Genomic DNA, 24,167 nt, shown 5'->3' with positions numbered 1-24,167 from the left:
TGGGGAGCTGTTCTTCATTAGAAGAAGTCAATTTAACTTCTGGATTTTAAACTTTAATCACTTTAATTTAATTAATTTAATGTTAAGTCTAATCTCTAATTTTAAAAATGTTTCCCCTTATATAGCATAGCATAGCATAGCATAGCTTAGCATATTATATTAGCAACTCATTTACTTGAACTCACTGTTCCTAGTTCTGCCTTATGGTACCAAGCAGAACAAATATAATCTCCTTTTCCCATGACAAACCCTAAAAGTATTTGAAGATGATAATTATACTGTCAAACCCACCTTCACCCAGAATTTCTCTTCTTCAAACTAAATATCAGCAATTCCTTCAACCTACCCTCATATGGTATGGCCTCCAGTCTTCTTACCATCTTAATTATAGAGCTCTAGCAGCAGCTGAGTGGCTCAGTGGAGAGAATAGTGCTCCTGGAGTTAGGAAGACCTGCATTCAGAGCCAGAATCAGACACTTACCAGCTGTGTGACCTTGGACAAGTTACTTATCCTCTGTTTGCCTTAATTCACTAGAGAAGGAATTGACAAATCACTCCAGTATCATTGCCAAGAAAACTTGTAGACAGTACTGCATGCTGTGGTCCATGGGGTGACAAAAAGAGTCAGATATGACTGAATAACAGATGCATTCCAGCTTATCATTGTCACTGTAAGAACTGAAAACAATATCCCAGATGTGGTCTGACTGGGGAAGAGTACAATGAAATTATCACTTTCCCTTTCTAAACACAGTAGCTTTTTGGTTCATTGTGAATGATGCTGATTCATATTGGTCTTGCAGTCCATCAAAAATCCCATACCTTTTCTTCCCCAAAAGAACTATATTCTAAAATCTGCACAAATCTTCTGCATTTCTATATTAGTAACAAAGCCCAACAGCAAGAGATAGAAAGAGAAATCCCATTTAAAGCTAGGGTAGACACCATAAAATATTTGGGAGTTTACCAGCCAAAATAAATCCAGGGACTATATGTACACAGTTACAAGACTCTTTTCACACAAATAAAGTTAGATCTAAGTAAGTGGAAAAACATCAGTTGCTCATGGGTAGGCCGAGGCAATATAATGAAAATGACAATTCTACCTAAATTAATTTACTTATTCAGTGCCATACCAATCAAACTATCAGATAATTATTTTCTAGAGCTGGAAAAAATAATATCAGAATTCATGTGGAAGAACAAAAGGTCCAGAATAGCAAGGGGACTAATGAAAAGAAATGCTAGGGAAGGTGGCCTAGCTCTACCAGATTTCAAATTGTATTATAAAGCAGCAATTATCAAAACCACTTGGTACAGGCTAAGAAACAGAAGGGTAGATATGTGGAATAAGCTAGGTATTCAAGACACAGTAGGCAATGAATATAGCAATCTACTGCTTGATAAACCCAAGGACCCTAGTTTCTGGGATAAGAACTCACTGTTTGACAAAAATTGCTGGGAAAACTGGATAACAGTGTGGCAGAAACCAGGCACAGACTGATGCCTGACACCATACACAAGAATAAAGTCCAAATGGGTACATGATCTAGGCATAAAGGTTGATACTATAAACAAATTAGTGGAGTAAGGAATAGTGTATTTATCATATTTATGGAGAAGGGAAGAGTTTTTGACTAAAGAAGAGATAGAAAGCATTATGAAGTGCAAAATGGATAATTTTGATTACATTAAACTGAAAAGTTTTTGCATAACCAAACCCAATACAACCAAGATTCAGAGGGATGCAGAAAACTGTGAAAGAATTTTTGCAACTAGTGTCTGTGATAAAGGCCTCATTTCTAAAATATATAGAGAACTGAGTCAAATGTACAAGAATATAAGTCACTCCCCAATTGATAAATGGTCAAAGGATATGAATAGGCAGTTTTCAGAGGAAGAAATTAAAGATATCTATAGTCATATGAAAAAATGCTCTAAATCGCTATTGGTTAGAAAGATGCAAATTAAAACAACTCTGAGGTACCTATCACATTGGCTAACATGACAAAACAGGAAGATGATAAATGTTGGAGAGGATGTGGGACAGTTGGAACACTAATTCATTGTTGGTGAAGCTGTGAGCTGATCCAACCATTCTGAATTTGGAACTATGCCCAAAGGGCTACAAAAATGTGCATACCTTTGACCCAGCAATATCACTTCTAGGACTGTATCCCCAAGAGATCATAAAAATGGGAAAGGGTCCCACATGTACAAAAATATTTATAGCAGCATTCTTTGTGGTGGCCCAAAACTGGAAATCAAGGGGATGCCCATCAATTGAGGAATGGCTGAATAAATTATGGTATATGAATGTAATGGAATATTATTGTGCTATAAGAAATGATGAACAGGAAGACTTCAGAGAGGCCTGGAAAGACTTATATGAACTGATGCTGAGTGAAAGGAGCAGAACCAGGAGAACTTTGTGCACAGCAATGATCACAGTGCATGAGAGTTTTGTCTGGTAGACTTGGAACTTCATTGCAATGCAAGGACTTAAAAAAATTCCCAATGGTCTTTTAAGGCAAAATGCCTTCCACACCCAGAGAAAGAACTATGGAATTCAATTGCAGAATGTAGCAGAGCATTTTCTTTTGTATTATGTGTTAGTTTGTTATGTGATTTCTCTCATTCATTGTAATTCTTCTACACAACATGACTATGGTGAAAATGTATTTAGTAGGAGTGTATATATAGAACCTATATAAAATTGTATGCTGTCTCAGGGAGGGAGTGGGGAGGAAGGGGTGAGCGAGGGGGAAAAAATCTAAGTTATATGGTAGTGATTGTAGAACACTGAAAATAAATAAAATTAATTTAAAAAGAACTGTATTCTAGTCATAATTTAGTCCATAAATTATGGAGTTGATTTCTTTTTAGCCTGAGTGTAGGATTCTTATAATTATCCTTGTGAACTTTTATAATTTTGCTACAGAATACCATGTATGTATAGGGCCAGGAAGTTTGAGTATAACATGAATTTTTAGATAAAAATGGAGTGCCCTGTCCCATTTCTCAGGGAGTCTGAAGCTCTACTTTTGAAGAGAATAGAGAATGATAGTGGCTGGGCACTCACTCCTATCTTCAGGAGAAATATTAGTCTAGAATTATATCTATCTATTATAAATGCCAGATTTTTGCAAGCTAGGAGGCATTATTCTTTTTATCCAATGGGGGCATTTCTTTTGGTGTTTGGAATAAAAAATACTTTTCCTTGGTTGCTAAGGGAGAGAGAATAATTCTACTGCAGACCTGGAAAGTAACAGTTTAATTTATATCCATTTAGCTTTTTACATACACACACACACACACACATCACCATTAATGAACAAACATGTCTGGGGGAAGTCATATATATTAGTTTAGGTAGTAGAACATGCAAGGGTCCAGAGAATCTGCAGTCTAGGTATGAAATCTCAGCTCTGCTGAGGAGAAAATGATCTTATGTATTGAGTCCATTTTATTCGTCTCTGGGGTGTTGACACTGGGAATCAATAGACACATTGGGACGCTGGCTTTTCCTCACAAGCCTATGGTCTCCCATTCACCATTCAAAGTCTGTAACTTTTGTCTACTTTTTCTGTCTCAGTCTGTCTCTGTCTCTGTCTCTCTGTCTTTATCTGTCTCAGTCTCTATCTCTGTTTCTCTTTCTCTCTCTCTCTCTCTTTGTGTGTGTGTCTCTCTCAGTAGTGTCTTAGTCAATCAGAAGTCACATCTCTCAGGAGTTATGCAGTTGTCCTTCAACTAAAAGGCTAAAAAAAGGAGCTAAAAAAGGCTGCCTAGCTGTGGCTCTACAGCTGAAGTTAAGGGTATGTTTTACGTTTGAAAGAATATCTTTACTGTTCCCTTCAACTCTGATGGTTTTCTTATCCAAGGTTACTACATTTTTGCTTCATGTGTATTTCACACATGCTTATGTGTATGCATATTCACTTTGCAATTACAATATAAACTAAGGAAAGGGACTTTTCCACCTTTATTTGTGTATCACTCAGTGCTTAGCATAGTGCCCAGGACATAGTAAGTCCTTCATAAATGCTTATTTATTGATTGACTGACAAGAGGACTTGGAATTGTGACGCTTGGGTTAAATCGTATTTCTAATGCTTAGAAACTACATAGGCAGGGGCCAATCACTAACCAACATGGAGCATTAGTTTTTCTTAATCTATCAAATGGGGATTAAAAAATCCTCGTATTGCATGTCTCACAGAGTCACTGCAGAAAAAAACTTTGTAAATCTTAAAGATTATATAAACTTAAACAATTATTGTCTTGTGCAAATTTCCCACATTATTATGAACTGCAAATTCTTTTTGGATCCTAACTTTGTCATCCAATGTGTTAGCTGTCCATCCTAACTTTATGTCATCTACAATTTTAATAAGCATGCAAGCTATGCCTGTGTCCTAGTCATTTATATCTATCGTTTAAATAGTATATCAAGATCTGCAAGGTACTTTGTACATATTATTTATTCTCACAGTAATTCCATGAAGTTTATATTTCACATGAAGAAATAAAGGTTCTGAGAAATGTGATGACTTGCCCACGGTCATTCAGCCCAGTGTATATTAGAGGGAGAATTCAAACTCATATCCAGTCTCACTCTGGCACTTTTTTGCCTATACACTTGTTGAACAGCATTGTAAGAAAAATAGATATCAGAGGCACTTCACTAGGTACTTTCTTCCAGGATGACATTATTCCATTAAGCATTATTCTTTGGATGTGGTCATTCAAGAAGTCCTGAATATGCCTGAGTATATTCTCATTTAGCCCATACCTCTCTGCTGTGTCCATAAGACTTTGCCAAATGTTTTTTTTCTTCTGAAATATAGCTATGCCGTGATTGACCTATTCTAACAACCCTATGGCAAAGGAAAAAGAGGTTCTGCTCTGTGTGATAGAACCATAAGCTGCCCATGATGAATCCATGGCTGGGTATTAGTAATTGTCACTTTCCTTTCAAAATGCTCATTTTCCAAGGTTTCCATAATATATGAATTATGCTTTGTCATTTGTCAAGATTAATGACCTCTGGAATTGGCAAGTCCAAGAGAGTGGGGAAGGGTTCAGAAGGTTTTGTCAAACACATAAGTATCACTGATCTTACAACAGATTCATTGCTGCATACCCTATGGTAGACTATATCTAAGACCTGAAGCAGCTTATAGCATAGTCTAATGCACAAGACTTTTTCTAGTCAAGTATCCAACACAGAAGAATGCAAATATAGACACAAAAAGAAAACCACCCTGCTAACTAGATTCCCCACAGCTGAATATTTCTCTTACAAAAAGATTTTGTCTTGCTCTTCTTACTTCCAAAATCAGAGCTTAACTATCAGCTAAAAGATAGCTGAAAGACTTGGGCCCTCCATGGTTTTTTTGTTTGTTTGTTTTTGGTTTTTTTGGTTTAACCAAGCAGTTTAAGAGGAGAAAGAAACTAGTGTGATCATTAGGGCTATTGAGAGCAATTGCTGCCCTTCTGCTCCATGGATCAACTTTCTCATCTTCTTGATTGCAGTAACAAACGTTAGAACTTTAGCTTCTTTTTTCTTTAGCCTTAGGCAAGTCATTAGCCTTAATGTTCCCATCTGTTAATGGGGATAATAATTCTCATATCCCTCATAAAGATGTTGTAATATTCACTTAATTATTGTTGGCGAAATGCCTCATTGTTCTCAAATAAATATATCCTTCTTGAACTGAGTGCCAACAAATGAACTTTTTCAATCCTTTTCTAATTTGACATATAGTTGTAACCAGATAAGATTTTAATGATAATTTTAATGGTAATTCAATGTTCCATTTAAGTTCTTTAGAAATTAAAAGTAAATATGTGGAAATTAGATATTGAAATGATCTATAGAGAAATAGTCTGTGAGAGAATTAATATTACATAATGATGGTTGTTCCTTTTAAATATAATAATATCAACTAATAAAATCATAATTAATGTCTTTCAGTACATTTTCATAAACAATATGTTGCTAATTTAAAGCATTATAATTTTAAAGCTTTCTTTTTGAAAATGATTATGATTCACCTTTCTTCCACACTTCTTGATTATTACTAAGCTAGATCTGTAGCATAAGTACTGTAGCTATAAATTGCATATAAAGTGAATTCTAAATTCTAAAGTGTCCTGAAAACTGTTTTATAGTTCTTTGTTCTTTAACAAGAACTTAGATTTTAAGCCAATTTGTGACCCCTAAAATGAATAAGTATATATTTTAAGTTTTAACAATGAGTGATTCCAAAGAATCAAAATAAAACGGAGATGTCAGATTATCTAATTTTACTAAAGTAAATATAGGGAGGCAAAGGATTTGTGGCATGTATATACTATACTATACTTGTCATTCTTTTTTACAGATGATAATATTTAACCTAATCAAAGAATTATATGGTCACATGTAACCCATTCCCAAGTAAGACTATTCTTTACAAGATACACAACAGGTGAAATTCCAACTTTTATTTAAATATCTCTAGTAGGGAAACCCACTATTTCAAGGCAGCCCATTCCACTCTTTAATAGCTATCTCAATATTTTCTAAGAGTCTCATAAATCCAATGGCCTTTTATCAGTTGCCACTCTCTATGACATCATTGATACTACCAAGTATCCTGTCCTTGACATCAATTCCTTCTTTATTTGTTATGGGCAGCAATTTTCTGTTTTTTCCCCTTCCCATCATCATTAGCTTCTTTCTTGCCTTTCTTAGCTCTTCCTTCCTCTCTGACCTTCTTTTCTCTCTCTCCTTTCCTTGGCTTCTCTTTCTCCATCTGTTTTCTGATTATGAGTACTTGTTAGAGCTAAGCAATAGGTTTCTGTTCTTTCCTTACTTACATTCTTTCTTAAAAGATAAGTTCCTTTCAACTAGTGAATTCTATGTACTAGTAACCTTAGTTCCCAATACAATGCCAGGCAAATAAGAGGTATTTAATAAATGCTTTTTAATTGATTCTTTCCCCCAATCAACTTCTTATTTCTTGTGGCTTGTTACCTTTTCTTGCTAGTCTCAACTTCTCACCTGAGTTCCAGTTCTCCAACTATAATTAAATTTCTACTCTAACATCTTGCTGTCAGTTCTACTTCAATATGTCCAAAAATGAATTCAACATCTTCCCCTCAAAGTCATATTCTCTTGAAAAATTCCCTATTTCACTCAGTGGAATTACCATTCTCCTAGTTATTCAGAATCAAAACTTTTTTTCTTCTTGTTCTCTACATAATCATCAAGTTCCTTCACCTTTTTTTCTTGGAAAATTCTTCATAGGCATCTCCTCCTCTCCAAATTTACTGTCATGAATCTAGCCTAATCTCTCATTACTCTATATTGAGACTACCACAAAAGTTTCCTGCCTAAAGACGCTCCCTCACTGTAAGCCATCCTACACATTCATTATCTAATTAACTGAGCAAACATCAATTGTAAGAAAGACACTGGGCTAGCAGGAGAGAAAGAACATAAATTTAGATAAGATGTGGTTCTCATGGAGCTTATGATCTAGTAAGATACAAACAGAGGTAATTTCAAAATACAACACTGCGTGTTCACTACATTGCAGAATTACACAACAAAATGCTATGAGATGTTCGAGAGGAACAGTCACTACTAGCTAGAGAATCAGGAAAGGACTCATGAACACGATGGCAATTTTGTTGGACTTTACTTAAAAATTATTTAAAATATTTATTCCTAGTTCCTAATTCTTCTATTCCTCCCCCATCCATTAAGAACGCAAGGAATACGTTATGATGGGTAGTAATTTAACAAGGGAGGAGGAATAATGAGGGCATCTTGGGCAAAGGAAACACTATTACTAAAGAAAATAATTTGTAGGTCAAGTTCAGGTTAAACAGTTATGTTGGAGAATAGAGTACATAGAAGTGAAAATAATGCAAAAGATAACTGAAAAGGTAGGATGACATCAGTTTACTGAGGGCCTTAAATGACAGACAGAGGAGATAGAACTTTGCTTGAGAATAAATAGGGAGTTACTGAAGCTTTTTTTTTAACCTGAGGAATGATATAATCATATCTATATATAAAAAAGACTATTCTGTCAGTGGTATGAAGAACAGGTGGATTAAGTGAGAAAGTGTAGAGATGAGATGGTGTCAGGAAGTTATTGTAATAGTACAAGCACATAGTAATAAGGACCCAGAATAGGATGATGAACGTAGGAATAAAGAGGACAGATGAAAGACCTGATGCAGAGCTATGATTGACAGGACCTTGTAATTATTTAGGGCAGCTAGGTGGCACAGTGGGAGGGTGCCAGGCCTAAAGTCAGAAAAAAAACTCATCCTGTTGAGTTTAAATCTGGCCTCAGACACTTTCTTGCTGTGTGACCCTGGGCAAGTCACTTAACCCTGTTTGCCTCAATTTTCTCATCTGTAAATTTAGAGTGTTGACCCCAGTGATCTATAAAGCCCCATCCAGTTCTAAATACAATCAATCATCCTCTCTAACACAGGTTATAAATATGAAAACAGTGTAAATGGAAAAGTCAAAAGGGAGAAATCAGAAGGGAGAAAAAGTTCAAAAGAAGAGATGATCAGTTCACTTTTGAACAAGTTTAATTTGAGGGGTCAATGGGATATCTGAGTGTACAGAGGAGTCCTGTAAAGCAACTGGAACTCAAAGGCTGGAGCTCAGAAGAGAGGTCAGGGCACCAAAGGTCACAATAAGGGCAAACAGTGGGTTTAGTGTAGGTGAAAGAGTGGGAGAAGTGGAAGGGTGGGAGGTTGTGGTAGGACATCGGAATTTCAAAGTTCTGGGTCTAGTAGGTGGTGCTATTCTGAGAGATGGTAAGGTTTAAAATGTCACCACATTGAAATATGGCCAAAGTTAGATGGAGAAGGAGGATGTTGGAAGCGAAGAGGTTGAGAAATTTAAAGGTCAGTTTGTTGTCAAGGTAATAGACATATTGGGCTAATATTGAAATCCTTGGGCACAATGGTATTGTGGGGAAGCAGAGAAAATGCTGGATATTGAATAAGAGGACCTGAGTTTGAGTCTCACCTTTGCCATTTTCTACCTTTGTGACTTCGGACAAGTCACTTAATCCTCATGGACCTCAGTTCATCAACTTTAAAATATGAGAGTTGTACTAAATGTTTCCTATGGCTTCTTACAGCTCTAAATCTATGTTCCTATGGAAGGAATCAGAGTGGGAAGGAAAACCATAAGCTAGGTATTAAAATGATTTAGAAGATTGGTAATGTAACACCAAGGCTAATGGATGACAACAACGGCCTTGAGCAAAGGGTGGTATAAATGGATTGCAGGGACCTCAGAAAGGGAAAGGTCTATGAAAGAATGGTGGTAGAAGAATTGTGTAAGTGGTAGTGGAAAGCAATGGGTATTCCCTTTCCTGCTTTTTCCACTGTGAGTAATGGGAGGAGTTGCCTCTGGTGAAGTGATATAAGGGGTGGCGTACCCTTATGGGAGATCCAGATTTTGGTTAATGTGAGAGGTAGAAGCATCGTTGGTTGACAAATTGGAGGATATAGGGATAATTGTTGACAAAAGAACAGGGTTTCCAATAGAATAGACCAGCCAAGGAGGACAAAACTGTAGTACTGGGTCTGAGAAAGAGTAGAAAGATTAGAATATGGATAAGGATTTGAGAAGAAAAAGGATGGATGAGCTATGCCACTCACACTTAAAGTGGAGAGACTAGATGATAGGGATTGGGGAATCGTTGCAATAAAAAGTAGCTAGGTGTGGCATGATCCCTTAGCAGAATTAAATAGGCAGAGCACTTGCTGACAAAATCTAGCCCAGAATTCAAAATACAGTATGAAACACTAGCATTTTGGACTTCCTCTTTAAACCTTCACTCTTAGCTGTGTCATTGCTGCTGCTTCTCAACAGTGGAAGTAGATTGTCCGTACTTCAAGACAAGAGGATAGGAAAACTGAGATAGGATCAAAGTATTGGTTCTGGAACCAGAGATGCTGGTTCAGATCCTACCTCTGACACTTCCTATATGTGTAACGCTGGGCAAATCATTTGACCTCCTTTGGCTTCAGTTTCCTCATCTGTGAAATGAGGGACTTCTGAAGTTTTCTTCTAACTTGAGAACTCTAATCCTCTGGTTATGTAAGATGTAGGGACTTCTCCAAAGTTTCATCCATCAGTTTAACCTTTGTCAAATACTAATTTCCTTATGTCATTCTCCTTCTCAAATGCCTTCACTGAGTCTCCGTTGTCTATAAAATAGTCCCAAATTCTCATTACAGCATTCAAGACTCTTCATAGCCTATTTTGTCATATTACTTCTCTAAATCAACCTCCTGTTTTAGTAAGATTGATCTTGTGACTGTTTTTAGTCTGGAATACACTTTTACATCCCATCAGATTACACAAATGCAGGCTGACCCAATTTACCAGTGAGTTCCACTTCATATATAGAAATCAGAATATATTTTTGTGTAGAAACCTCAAATTGGGCCCTGTAGCTGGTGAAAAGTAGGCTGGATTAGCCCCAAGTTATGAGAAACTGTGGAGGGGAAAAGGAGAGAAAATCCTAAATGGTAGCAACGGGGAAGGCAGGGGAATTCCTGTGGCCATTAGGTCAGCCAGATGGAATTATTGTTTTTCATAGGGAGTATCGATCGGTATGTAATAGACTCACTAGGAAAGTTAGCCAGTTAGGGGTTATCTCTTATCTTTCTGTCAAGAACCAGTACTAGGTATGCCAGCCTTCCTCAGTCAGAGCTTTCCTCAGCACTCCCGTTTATAGTCATTTCTCTTCCTCTGAATTTCTTTAGTATTGTTACCCTACCTTCCTACCACTTAGTCATCTAGTGTCTGGTATCGTTTGTTTATGTTGTTTGTCTGATTAGACAGTAATTTCCTTGAGAACAGAGGCAGCATTTTATAGAACATCAAATACATCCTGTATTTTCTAATAAAGAACTATGCAAAAGCAAATGTTTAATAAATTCTTTTTGGATGAATGTATAAAAGAATTCTATAAATGAACCAATGGAATAACTGTTGCCAACCGTAATACCTTAAGAATGGAGCCTGATGAGAGTGCTCAGGTGCTGAACACAGCAAATACAATAGAAACCTACTCTGAGTACGATATTGTAGGTCCTGGAGGAAAATACAGTTAAATAAGGCATAATCCCTGCCCTCATAGACTCTATGCTCTACTAGAAAGGTAAGACATAAGGACAGATAATTAAAATAGGTTATATTAAATAATAGATTAGATTAGGTGTTGGGGAGATACAAAATTTAGATAATACCCTCCACTGAACTCACTGAGTTTATAGTTTAGAATGGTATAGAAATTCTAGTCAGACTAGACTGGAAAATAGGTAAAGTTGGAGTAATAACAAAGGGCAGGACAGAACTCCCAGTGAGGCACAAAGGACACTTTAAAAATTGTTTTTGCTTAAATTTTTTTATTATTAACTTGACACTTGTCAACTCATACAAAGAAGATAAAAAGCAGTTGGTACATGAAAACTATGTATTTTTGTTCATTTTAAAAATATATATTAAACTTAATATGGTAGTTCCAATACTACTACATCTGCCTATGTATCCTTTTGAACTTCAGAAGGGCACATTATATGTGTGTGTGCATATACACACATATACATACATAAATATAAGAAAATACTGTTCTCTCTGGGATGTAGGGTTATATTTTATAATAAATCAGCTTTCTCCATCCCCATTCCTTCCTCCACCACCTCACAATGTTTTGAGGTTAGGCCTCATTCTGTTGGCATGGAGGTGACCCTGGGTTCTCAAAGATGATGCCAGCAGAAAGCAATTGCTGGCAGGTTTTAACAAGCTGGAAAGGATTTGAGTGTGAGCCTGGTGACAGACTGTCATCCAAGGACAAACCTAGCTGAGTGGACAAAGGCTCATTCCCAGAAGGTAGGTCATTAAGTGATGGCTTTTTTGGTCATGAAGCTATCTGTTGGGGGATGAAGGGGTTCTAATCTGAATCCATAGAGGCAGTACCCCAGTCCACTGATGAAATAGCTCCTTGAAATACTAAATGAAATCAATTTCCATGTGTTGCAATGAATATTCCAAACTTCCTTTGAAGAATAACACACCTTTGTAGGTATGCAATATCTTTTAAGAGTAAAAAATTCATGTTCATGCTTGTGGGAGGTGCTGCTGGTGGTACGTTCAAATCTTGTGTAGGATACAAAAATGTTTCTTTGCATTCTGCTGCAATGCTCCCTGCTAATGGAGTACATAATGCATATCTTCTACTGTGGCCCTTAGGAACTCAAGGTGAGTTTAATGATGCAATTTGAAGACATGATGGTTCTGATATTTTGGGGTAAATGGGGGCCATGTGCCATTCCTCAAACTGAGCCTCTTATGACATGTTTTGGATCAGACAATCTCTAAGGATATTTCCAGCTCATTGGTATATGATCCCAGTGACATGAGATTCCTGTCAACTCTCATGGATCACAATGATACCAGGGCTCTCCACAGTTTTATTTCCAATGGGAATGGGGAGGAGAAGAAGGTTTCTAGTTCTACTAGTGAAACTCTCCGCACACCTAATAATAATGAAATTAAAGAATTTAGTTAATTGATGATTGGCAGCTGAGTCACTAGTTCCTGAGAATGATAAGCATTTTGGGTTAATGTGGCTTTTATCTAAGGAGTAACCCAAAAGAAAAGGATAAATGTGACTATCCTATGTGATCTATATTTGAAGTTATTTATACAAAGCACATGGAGGCAATGAGGGTGAGGATTTCTTACTGTTTTCTAAAGAGAGGATACTTTTTTTTTTCCTCTTAAAGTTGGAGACACCAAAATTGCCTGAATCATTGTTTTCCACCTTTGGGGCTACTGAGGTTCAGTGAGACATTTCCCTAAAGTCATGAAGTGAGCTGTGATTCTGAAAGGCATCTCAGTCCCACGGTTAGGGAGTAATCACCAAACGATAGCTCTGAACACCACATTGATTTCTGACTGCTAGCCCTTCACTTTCCTCTATTCCTCAATGCATATACAATTCAGCATTTAAAATGAAGAATCATGCACTGATTCTACTCTAGCTTTCCTGAGTCTGAAGTGCAAAGAGCACCTTTTCTATTTTAACAGTGCTTTAAGGACCACATTTACCTTTGCACGTGCAAAATTAGCTTCCAGGCTTAAGAAAGGAGATTTCAATCAAGAACAAGTTGTTGTGTTCGTGTGTGTGTGTGTGTGTGTGTGTGAGACAGAGAGAGAGAGAGAGAGAGAGAGAGAGAGAGAGAGAGAGAGAGACAGAGAGACAGAGACAGAGACAGAGAGACGGAGAGACAGAGAGCTAAACACAGCTGAATGCTGAATGATTTGGTTACTTATCTACCTTAGCCTTAGCCAATAAAAAAACTATTTTATGGTATATGAATGCAATGGAGTACTATTGCGCCATAAGAAATGATGAACAAGAAGACCTCAGAGAGGCCTGGAAGGACTTATATGATCTGATGCTGAGCGAAAGGAGCAGAACCAGGAGAACTTTGTGCACAGCAACGACCACAGAGTGCAAGAGTTTTTTTGGTAGACTTGGAACTTCGTAATAATGCAAGAACTTATTAAAAAAGAAAATCCCAATGGTGGTTTTCTAAGGCAAAATGCCTTCCACACTCAGAGAAAGAAATATGGAAGTCATTCACAGAATGTAGCAGATCATGTTTGTGTGTGTGTGTGTGTTCTTGCGTATTATGTTTGGATTTGTTATGTGATTTCTTCCATTTATTTTCGTTCGACTACATAGCACAACTACAGTGAAAACATACTCAATAAGAAAGTAGAGGTAGAACCTATACAGAATTGTATGCAGTCGTGGGGAGGGAGGGGGGTAGTGGGGGGTAGGTGTAGAGGGGATAAAATCTTAATTTTATGGTAGTAATTGTAGAACATTAAAAAAATAATAATAAAATTAAATTAAATTTAAAAAAACTATTTTATGATATAAGCATTCTCTTGAGTTCCTTTCAATTCTGTATCTTATAAGTACAGAGATAATATTGTTACTTGGTAAACTCAGAAGCAAATACAACAGAAACATAAGACTGGAAAAGACTTGAAAAAGTCATCTAATCTAAGATCCACCTTCAAGTTGGATCTCTCTTATCTCATCTCAGACAGATGGTATCTATTTTTAAAGACCTCCAGAGAGGGAGATTCCTTAAGCTCCCTTAACTTTAAACAGTTGCTGCCAAGGACCTGGTGGTGGTGGTAGAGTATGTATGTCCATCTATATATTTGTGTGTATAAGGGGAGGAAGCGAAGAAGAAATAGTGAAAGAGATCGTCTTATTTCCTCTCTTATCTCTGACTCCCATATATTTCCCTGTAACTAGTCAACTTGCCATTTTGCCTTATCCTTCTAACCTGAAATCACTGCCCTCTCCAAAATAAAAGCAAAACATTTCTACCTTTTAATCCTATGTTCAGGTATCACATAGATTTGGATTAGGAGGCATGCCTTTTTTGCTTACATAACATATACTACAGTTCTTAGTGGTATGTATACATGGGTCTATACCTACGTCTGTCTTCATTTTTGTGTGTATGCAGACATACATATATGTCTTTCAGTGTGTATATGGGTATGTCAGAATACAAGTAAATGTATTAACCCAAATTAAATTTTGGCAGGCCTAATCATTTTAGGAAATTATTTGTGAAGTCAAAAGGGTGCCCATCAATTAGGGAATGGCTGAACGAATTTCAGCATTTAAATATAATGGAAAACTATTGTTCCAGAAGAAATGATGAAAGATAGTTTCAGAGAAACGTGGGAAGATATAGGAATTGGTGAAGAGAGAAGTGAGCAGATCAAGAGAACAAGATAAACATGATAAAGACAACATCAGAAAGTAATAATTTTAATCAATGCAGAGACCACCCATGATTCTAGAGGACAAATGATGATGCTACTCACTTCCTGACAAAGATGTGATAGATTTAATTTACAGAATAAGACATGTATTTCCAGATACAGTCAATGAGGGAATTTATTTCTGTGCCTATTTGTTATAAGGATTTTGTTTTGAATTCCTTCCTTCCTTTCTTCTTCCCTTCCTCCTTTCCTTCTTTTCTCCTTCCCTCCCTTCCTTTCTTCCTTCCTCTAATGAAGGGTGGGAAGGAGAGAAAATACTTGCTAAATTTAAAAAATGTAAGCCTATTTTAATCTTTGTGAAACCGCAGAACGTTCTTCAAATTTTCATATCCTCCTCATCATGGAGGGAGCTCAAAACTGGGCATAGTACTGGAAAAAAAATGGCAGATTAATTTGCCATTCTATTTAATAATTACCTTCTGAATCTTACTGACATACAGGTATGGACCAATCATATTTTAAGTTTGTGATGTCAGTAGCATCTGGAATCCTTTACTGCCACTAAAATCTTCCCATTCTGAAGCCACAGTACCTAAAATTCACTATTAGAGATTTATTCCTTTGGGTTTTCTCCCATAGATCACCAAAAATATTAATATTATTAAGAAGAAAAAACAAACAAACTGGGTCTGGAGTTAAAGACCTTGGATTTGAAACCCTGATTTCTTATTAATTACCTGTGTCATCTTGGGTAAGTCACTTGGGACTTAGTTTATCTGTTGGTAAAATGAAGTAAAATGGGCTATATAATTTCTAAGATTCTTTCCAGCTCTAAATCTTAGGATACCATTGATTTTGAGACGAACACAATATTAGAACTGACAGAGATGGACCTCTGACATAATTTGTTGTTGTTCAGTCATTTTGAGTCATGTCCGATTCTTTGTGATCCCATTTGAAGTTTTTCTGGCAAATATACTAGAGTGGGTTGTATTTCCTTCTCCAGCTCACTTTATAGATATGGAAACTGAGGCAAGTAGGTTCATGCTCAGGTTCATGCAGCTATTAAGTGTCTGAGGTCATATTTGAACTCAGGAAGAGTCTTCCTAACTTCAGGTCTGGCCCTTTATCCATTGCAACACCTAACTGATTTAACCCAGCCAGTAATAGAGCAGTAATCCCCTATTCCACATCCCTGAGAAGTGATCAGGCAGCTTCTAGTTGAAGGCCTTATTTAAAGGAAGGCTATCCTTGGATACAGTCTCTTTCATTTTTTTGTTGCCTTCAGGCTCAATTAGTCTTTCTGCAATGTTTGCCCTTCCTCCTAGTTCTGGCTCCTAGACTGACTACCAAACTGAAGGTCTACAGAGCCACTGTGCTGACTTTATTGTCATGTGCTTATGAAACATGGACAGTCTACCAGCACCATGCCAGGAAACTGAATCGCTTCCATTTGAACTGTCTTAGGAAGATTCTGAGGATCACTTGGCAGGATAGGGTACCTGACACTGAAGTCCTTGCTCAAGCTGAACTGCCAAGTATTCAAACTATGCTTCAGAGAGCGCAACTCCAATGGGCTGGCCACGTTGTTCGAATGCAAAATGTGTGCTTGCCAAAAAGACTATTTTATGGAGAACTCGCATGGGGCAGGCGATCACATGGTGGCCAGAAGAAATGATATAAGGACATTCTCAGTCTCTCTCAAGAACTTTGAATTTAACTGTGCAACATGGGAGACACTGGCACAAGACTTCTCAGCATGGCATGCCCACATCACCAAGGGTGCTGTGCTCTTTGAGCAAAGCAGAATTGAGATAGCACAAAGGAAACATAGGATGCACAAATTTGGGATATTCACCCCAAATATTCACTCGGACTATCTGTGCCCAACCTGTGGTAGAGCATTCCGAGTTCATACTGGTCTGATCAGCCACAGTCGGACACGCTGAAACTTCACTTTATCATGGTGATGTCATTTTGGTCCTCTTCGAAGACGAAGGACAACAACCACCAGTTCTGGGACCAAGCAGAACAAGTCCAATCCCTTTTCCTGTTAGTTTTTCAAGTCCTTGAAGACAGATATCATCTCCTCAAGCATCATCCTTCTCCCCCACACCCCATCTACAAATCTTTTTTTTCACCAGATTAAATATCTCTGTTCTTTCCTCTTAACTTGTTTGACATGCTGTCCTTTACCATAATAATTAACATCCTCTGAATGACCTCCTACTTATTATCAATGTCCTTCCTAAAATGTGGTCAACAAACAATGAATACAATACTCCTAATCTTGTCTGACCAAAATTAGGTCACTCCTATTTGACACTATAACTATTACTGCAATCCAATATTTATTTGACTTGCATTCTACTAAAAAACTTCTGTTTTTTTTTACAAGAAATTCTGTCTAGTCATACTTTCCCCATCTTGCACTTGTATAATTGATTTTTTGAACCTATCTACAGATATCCCTATTAAATTTCATCTTATTAGATTCCATCTAGATACTAATTAGTTCTAATTCCCACTAAGATGTCAGGGGTTCACAGGAAAGACTGAAGGGGAAAGTTGAGTATGTGTCTCTGACAGAGTTTTTGGGAAACTGAAAAGGGACAAAAGGGAAATTTAAGAGCACTCAAAACCAGATGTCATCCATTTCAGTTTTGCTTAGGGCATGTTTTCAGCTTGGTCTATTATGATACATATAATTTTCATTTTTAATCACAGAATCACAGAATTTCAGAGATAGAAGAAACCTCAGTGGTTATCTATCTCAACCTATATCTGGACAAGAATACCATCTAAAAACACCTAATGTGTGGTCATTTAGACTTGTTAGAAGACTTTTAATGAGGGGAAACCTCTGCAAGACTGCCCATCCCATTTTTAATTAATTATTATTTCTAGGAAGATTTTTCTGATATCAAGCCTAAATTTGTCTCTTTGCAATTCCTAGTCCTTACTCCTAGGTCTGCCCTATGGGAACAAACACAGCAGTTTACTCCCTCTTTCCAGGATTATTTCACATACTTGAAGAAAGTTGACCTGTCCCCATCTCCAGACTAAATATCCTTGGGTACCTTAGAAGACAGTTATTCTCTATCTTATAATTATGACCTCTTTAACATATATATACTCTTTCCTAATTAATCTCATCCTACATGTTTGTCACTATTTCTCAAACTCACAAAGAATTTCTACATCATGTAAAGACGGTACCACACAATTAACACTTAATGAAATTCTACCTTTTATTATCTGTTGTTGTATTCTACATGTGGATGTACAATTACTCCACATCAAGGCTTTCCCCAACTTGGTTTCCATATATCTCAGATCAGCATAAGAAATAGGGATTTTGGGGGAGTTTTGAGGAAGCTGCAGATGACATGTAAAGGCAAGCATACAACACAGAAAAAGTTTAGAAACTCTGAAATGCATAACATATATGTATAATATCAACCTAAATTTTATAACAAAGTAAACACCCCATAAAAAAAACAGAAAATATTCAGATTTCTTTGGTACAAAGGGAGAACCAAAATATTTTATGTGAATTTTCCAGATCACAGGGGTGCCAGGCCCTAAACCCCCTTGCTGAAGAAGAAATCAGTGTATTTCCAATTAGATTATAAGCTCATGGAGGGCAGCTACAGCATCTTGCTTTTCTGTATTCCCCACAGTTCTAAGCATAAGGCTGGATACATATTTGATACTCCATAAAATCTTACTGATTGATTGGTTTTAAAACTCAATTCTATGTCTCTCAGCTTCATGTCATCTAAAAGTGAGAAGTGTTGAAATTGTGGTTGGTCTTAAGAAAGTAGGTCAGGGCATCAGTAGGAACAGGGCACAATGAATAAAGCATAGGTTTTAGAGTTAAAAGGCCTGAAGTCTAATATCTTCTCATTGCATGACCTAGGCAAGAAAGGTTACCCTGTCTTTCTCCACTTCTTTATCTATGAAATGATGATGGTTAATTCTTATACCACCTATCCCATAGGGTTGTCTTAAGGTAAGTGTCATATAAGTAGGAGTTATTGTTTTAGACAAGTTACATTATTCTACATAGGTACAGGATTGGAAAATTTGGTGATGGATCCTATAAAGAAACACACACTGAAAAGTGATGATATTACATTATAAGCAAAGAAAATGTGTTTGCTTTGATCTAAAGGAAACACAAAACTAGACATTTATCTCTGTAGTGCATTTGGTCCTTAGCTGTTTCACTAAGCTTGCCAGTCGAGACTTTTTGGCAGCCAGATACTGACTACTTGACACTGGACTAACATCACCAGTACATTTCACAGAGCCCAGACACCAGATGGTAATAATAACACATTGGGTCATTCAAAATTTAAATCACAAAACTAGAGGTGGACTATTTAGCTAATCTCTAAATGACATAATTTGTTCTTGAATCAGAACCAATTAGTTAAAATACAAAGCATAATTTGATTAGCTATTTTAAATTTACTCATATTTAGCTGGTTTTCATAGCAGACTATTTTTCATATAGGCATTTATATTAGGAGCTAAATATAAGTTGTGAAGTGACCCGAACAAATCACAGTTGGGGGCAAATCAAAACTTTTCATCAAGTGCTAATATTAATTTAGAGGTTATATGCTTTAGTTATGTGATGGAATGATGCATTATTCAAAATAATTTGAAGCAGAAAACCACAGGAAACTCTCTAGGTAGGTTTAACAAGTTTTGACCACACTTATGGGAGTTTGTTCTCTACTTTTATTGTTAAGGAAATGATGAAAGTGCACAAATATTCAAGTTTCCAAAAAGAGAAGGTAGCAATAAATGAATTCATTCTCTTCCTAGAATACTAATTTTAAAAAAAAAACAGCTTTGTGATTAGCATGGTAATGTCTATACATTATAAAATCTAAAGAAACCCTTGTGTTTCTCTCATTTGGATGACAGTTGGCTTATTATTTCAGCAAATGCATGCAGTTTTCAAGTGGATAGGCTCAGTCTTGAAGTACTTTCACAGTCTATAATTTTGTATACTATGGCACTGGTACCTGCAAAAAGAAAAGATACTTTAATTTGCTCTAATGTTGAATATTTTCAAGCTATTTCCCACTTACCAACTGGATGAATCATAGAATTTTATACCTGGAAAGGACCTTGGTGATCACTGAATCTAATCCTCTCATTTTACAGATTGGGAAACAATTCTAGATGATTCAAGTGATTAATCCAAGATTGCACAGTAAATGTCACAGCTGGGACTAGAACCCAAACCACCTAATTCCTAATGAAAGACATTTTCACTAAACCATAATGCCTCTTTATTACATAAATAGCTGCATCTTGACTTTTGACCTTGTTAGACTAATACGATATAGTTAGAAAACCAGGAAGACTGGAATCAGCAAGGTAATGGGACATAGTAGAAAGCATATATTATCTAAAGACCTGGGTTTGAATCCCAGCTTTGCAACGTATAACCTATATGGTCTTGATCAAATCACTGAATTTCTTTTCCTGTGTCTAGATGTCATCATCAGTAAAATGAGGAACTTAGACTAGATGACCCTGAGGTGCCTTCCAAAAACTCTATCAGCCTGTCTCCCAGGCCACCATCACAACTGCACTAAGTTCCCTGTGATTCAATTTCCTGATCTGCCAAAAGAGAGGGTTGGACCAGATAGTTTTTAAGGACACTTTTTGCCTGAAATCTTATAGTCTGATCTCCTGTTTTCAGAACAACAAAAGTGCTTGGGTGGGGGGGAGGGGGTAGTGGAAAGCAATAACTTCGTTTAGGATGATGAAGCAATGCTAAAAAAAAAGTCATAAAGTAGAAAATTGAAGAAAATTTGTTTATGTCTAAGTATAATGCTAAACATCTGGATAAAAACTGGAAATTAAAGAAAAAACTTTATGTTCCCAAATATCTGGCTGTTTTGATCGTATAAAAAATTACATTTTAAATGATTTTTTTGTTTTTATCCTTTTTTGGGGGGCATTATATTGGCATAATTATCATAGATATAATTTTCCAAGGGGACTATAAATCTAAACCTTATAGTGTCATAGGATTTCAAGTTATAAGCAAGCTTAGAGATCATTCAGTCCATCTTCTAATTTTGCAGGTGAAGAAACTTTAATAGCACCATTCGTAACCATTTTATTTCCAGTAGGGATGACTAGTTGTTTTCCTGCAGCCTCTGATCCCCATTCGCTTGTTGAATCTTACTTGAGTAAGAGATTCTTCTATTGCTCTTCTATGATGTTTAGTGGCCCAGTGTAAAGAGTACTAAACTAAGAATCAGGACTTCTGGATCTTGGACTTTTTGCTAACTAGGTTGTGACCTCTTCCAATTTGTACATCAGTTTCCTCCTCTGTAAACTGAAGAGCTTGGACTATGAGAATCTCAAAGGTTTCATCCAGATTTCAAATTTTATTATTCTACTTTTTAAAATTTTATCACACCTATAGCATCCCTCCTCCAGGGATGGCTGTGTTTCAAGGGTGCGATGATAGGGTTTAGGGGAGGCATTTGTACATTTTGTTAATAAAATTGCAACAAAAGATTTGTGAGCTTTAAAAATATACTAATGCATATATATTTAATCAAATGGCATGGATTACAAAAGAGAAGACAAAATATGCTTGAGATTTTAGGAAATAAATCATTCACATTCTAGTTACAAAGCTTTGTGGCTGTTATTGCTTCCCCTGTTTTTGGCAAACTATTGCTGTGCAATGAGAAAAATCTAAGAAATGTATTGAATACTAAATGTAAAGTAAATTTGGGAGTTGCTTCATTTAAAAAGAGGCATGACCTATGCTTGTTAGCATCTCCTAAGAAGGAAAAGGTGTGCTTTCAAGAATCCAAAAGACTATTATTTTTACTCATCTGATTTTGATAATAAAATGCATGTTCTGAGACAAGCTGGGGGCGGTACTCTAGGGGTTCATTTATCTTAAATTAGAAGTGCATTTAATGGGCTGGCAGGGTTTGTAGGCAGCATTGTGTATTTCCCAGCTCACTCTAATTAGCCATGAAAAAATCTGAAGAAAAGAGTTGCATTATTCAAATCTTCTTTAGGATTTGGTACCTTAAAAACTATTTTCCTTCTGAAATTTTCAGTATATATAATTATGCTTTCAGAAAACCCTGTCCCTTGGAATTCTTTCCTAGTCGATATGTCACATAGTTGCAAGTCATATCAAACAGCAAATAGTCGTGTAATGAGATATTTGCTTCTGAGGAAAGGCTAAAGTAACTTGGGGGTTTGGTTTAGGTTTTTTTTTTCTCCTGATGTTTTAAATAACTACAATAGAACAAAAAATGTTCACCCCTTTTAACCCAGTATTTGTCCTTTTCTGGGCAAATTACCAGCCTAATAAACTAAGACTTTTCTATGGAGTGTGTGTGTGTGTGTGTGTGTGTGTGTGTGTGTGTGTGCGTGTGCGCGCGCGCGTGTGTGTGTGTGTGTGTGTGTGTGTGTGTCTTTACCCAATTAGTGACATCAGCACTCACTCAAACACTAGTTATCATTACACTCAGGGAGTGTCTCTACATGTCCATGGTCTTGTTTAGCTTTGTGTAGGTGGTATTTAGGGGAGGTATCCCTAAATGCCTTGGGTAATAAACCTTTGGTTGTAGGAGAACAATAGAAGGTGGGCCAGAAAGATCAATTTCCTCATCTGTAAAATGAGGGGGTTGAAGTAAATTATCTCTGAGGTCTTTCCCAGTCTGAAATCCTGTATTTCTGTGAATCTCATGGTTGTATGATTCACTGTGGAAGATAGGTGTTAAGACCTGGTAGCATATGAGTATGCTCACATCTTGGCCTGATCATTAATCCAGGACAATTTAAGCCAGCAGCTGCTCACATAGTCACCTGAGAAAATCTTGCAAATCTCAGTGGAGATGCTCAGATTTGTATGCGTTCCAGGCAGATATGAGACTCTTAAAAAAAAAAGTCTTGGGAACCAGTTTTTAAGTTTCATGTTTCTCCTACTATGAAAATGTCATCACTACCACCAGCTAGCATTTATTAAGTGCTACTCTAAGCAAGACACTATTGAAATGGAAATATGAAGGATGTAACATGGTTTCTGCCCTCTAGGGTAATGTAGTTGGGTAAATAGGAACTATATAGAAAAAGGCAAATGACAACATAAGGTATTCAAAGGTGAGAAACCTGGAGCCTCAAGGCCACATGTGGCCCTCTAGGTACTCAAGAATTCAGAATTCAGTCAAAGGGCTGCACTTGAGTGCCTTGAGGCCACAGGTTCCCCATCCCTGAATAAGTTCTATAGACAATAAGTGCTTCAGCACGTAAAGGGGGAAGATGAATGTGGCCTGAGCTTGGCCTTGGGGAAAAACAGAGGGAACTTTATGGGAAAGGGGAAATAGTGTCAACATAGGCTGGCGGAAGAAATGGAAATGACATGGGCTAGTAACAGAAAGGAGATCAATTTGATTATGAAATTATACTCTGAAAGATCTAATTTCCCCAGTGTAGATACTTCCACTGATACAAACTACAATCTCTCTGGTTTTCATGTGTCACTGGGTCTGAGGAATTCAACACTTGATGAGCACCTTGGGATAATGGACCCTTTCACAGATAGCTAAATAATTCTTTGGGCACTATGCTCACAGACTATCAGCAAGCCTTTACTTAAGATCTTTCTATTTTGTAAATCTCAGTTAGCCCTCAAGAACCCAGAGTCATCTTCATACTACAATGAGGTATTAAAACTAGTACTTTGGTGGGAGAGGGAATTGTTTACATCTATATCATATAAGAACACATATTATATGTATGTATACATCTATATGTGTAAGCATATTTATAAGGAAAAACAATGTGCATGATGGGTAGAGGGCCAGACTTAGAGTCCAGAAAACCTGGGTTGAAGTCTAAACTCTAACATATTCTAGCTATGTTATCATTGGCAAATCACTTGAACATTCAGTGTCTCTAGTCACTATCTAAATCATAAATCATCCAGTAAAGATTTATTAAGTACCTATTACGTGACAGGCAATATAACCAATGGTTAGCAGGCATGACCTCAATAAAGATACAGCAAAAAAGAGTGAGAAAGAGTGGTCAGGTAGGAGGAGATCCAGGACAGAGTAGTGTCCTGAAAATCACGAGTGTAGAGAGTATCAAGCAGAAAAGGATGATCAACCATGTCAAAGTCTGCTGAAGTTAAGAAGGATAAGGATTGAGAAAAGGTAAATTGGATTTAGCACGTAAGAGGTCCTTAGTAACTTTTGGGAGAATAATTTCAATTGGATGATGAGGTGAGAAGCCATAT

At 36.8% G+C, this 24,167-nt stretch overlaps 1 long non-coding RNA gene across 1 annotated transcript in view; it reads right to left on the bottom strand.

Annotated features, from left to right (window-relative positions):
- The window catches only part of LOC140526881 (uncharacterized), a 48,180-nt gene that overhangs the window by 10,456 nt on the left and 13,557 nt on the right, over positions 1-24,167 (bottom strand). The window contains exon 3 of the long non-coding RNA XR_011974574.1: positions 347-451. This is a non-coding gene — a long non-coding RNA (uncharacterized lncRNA). The remainder of the gene's footprint in view (positions 1-346; positions 452-24,167) is intronic.

This window comes from Notamacropus eugenii, chromosome 2, assembly GCF_028372415.1.
Source record: "Notamacropus eugenii isolate mMacEug1 chromosome 2, mMacEug1.pri_v2, whole genome shotgun sequence".
NCBI lineage: Eukaryota > Metazoa > Chordata > Mammalia > Diprotodontia > Macropodidae > Notamacropus > Notamacropus eugenii.
This window is presented reverse-complemented; position numbering and strand designations above follow the sequence as displayed.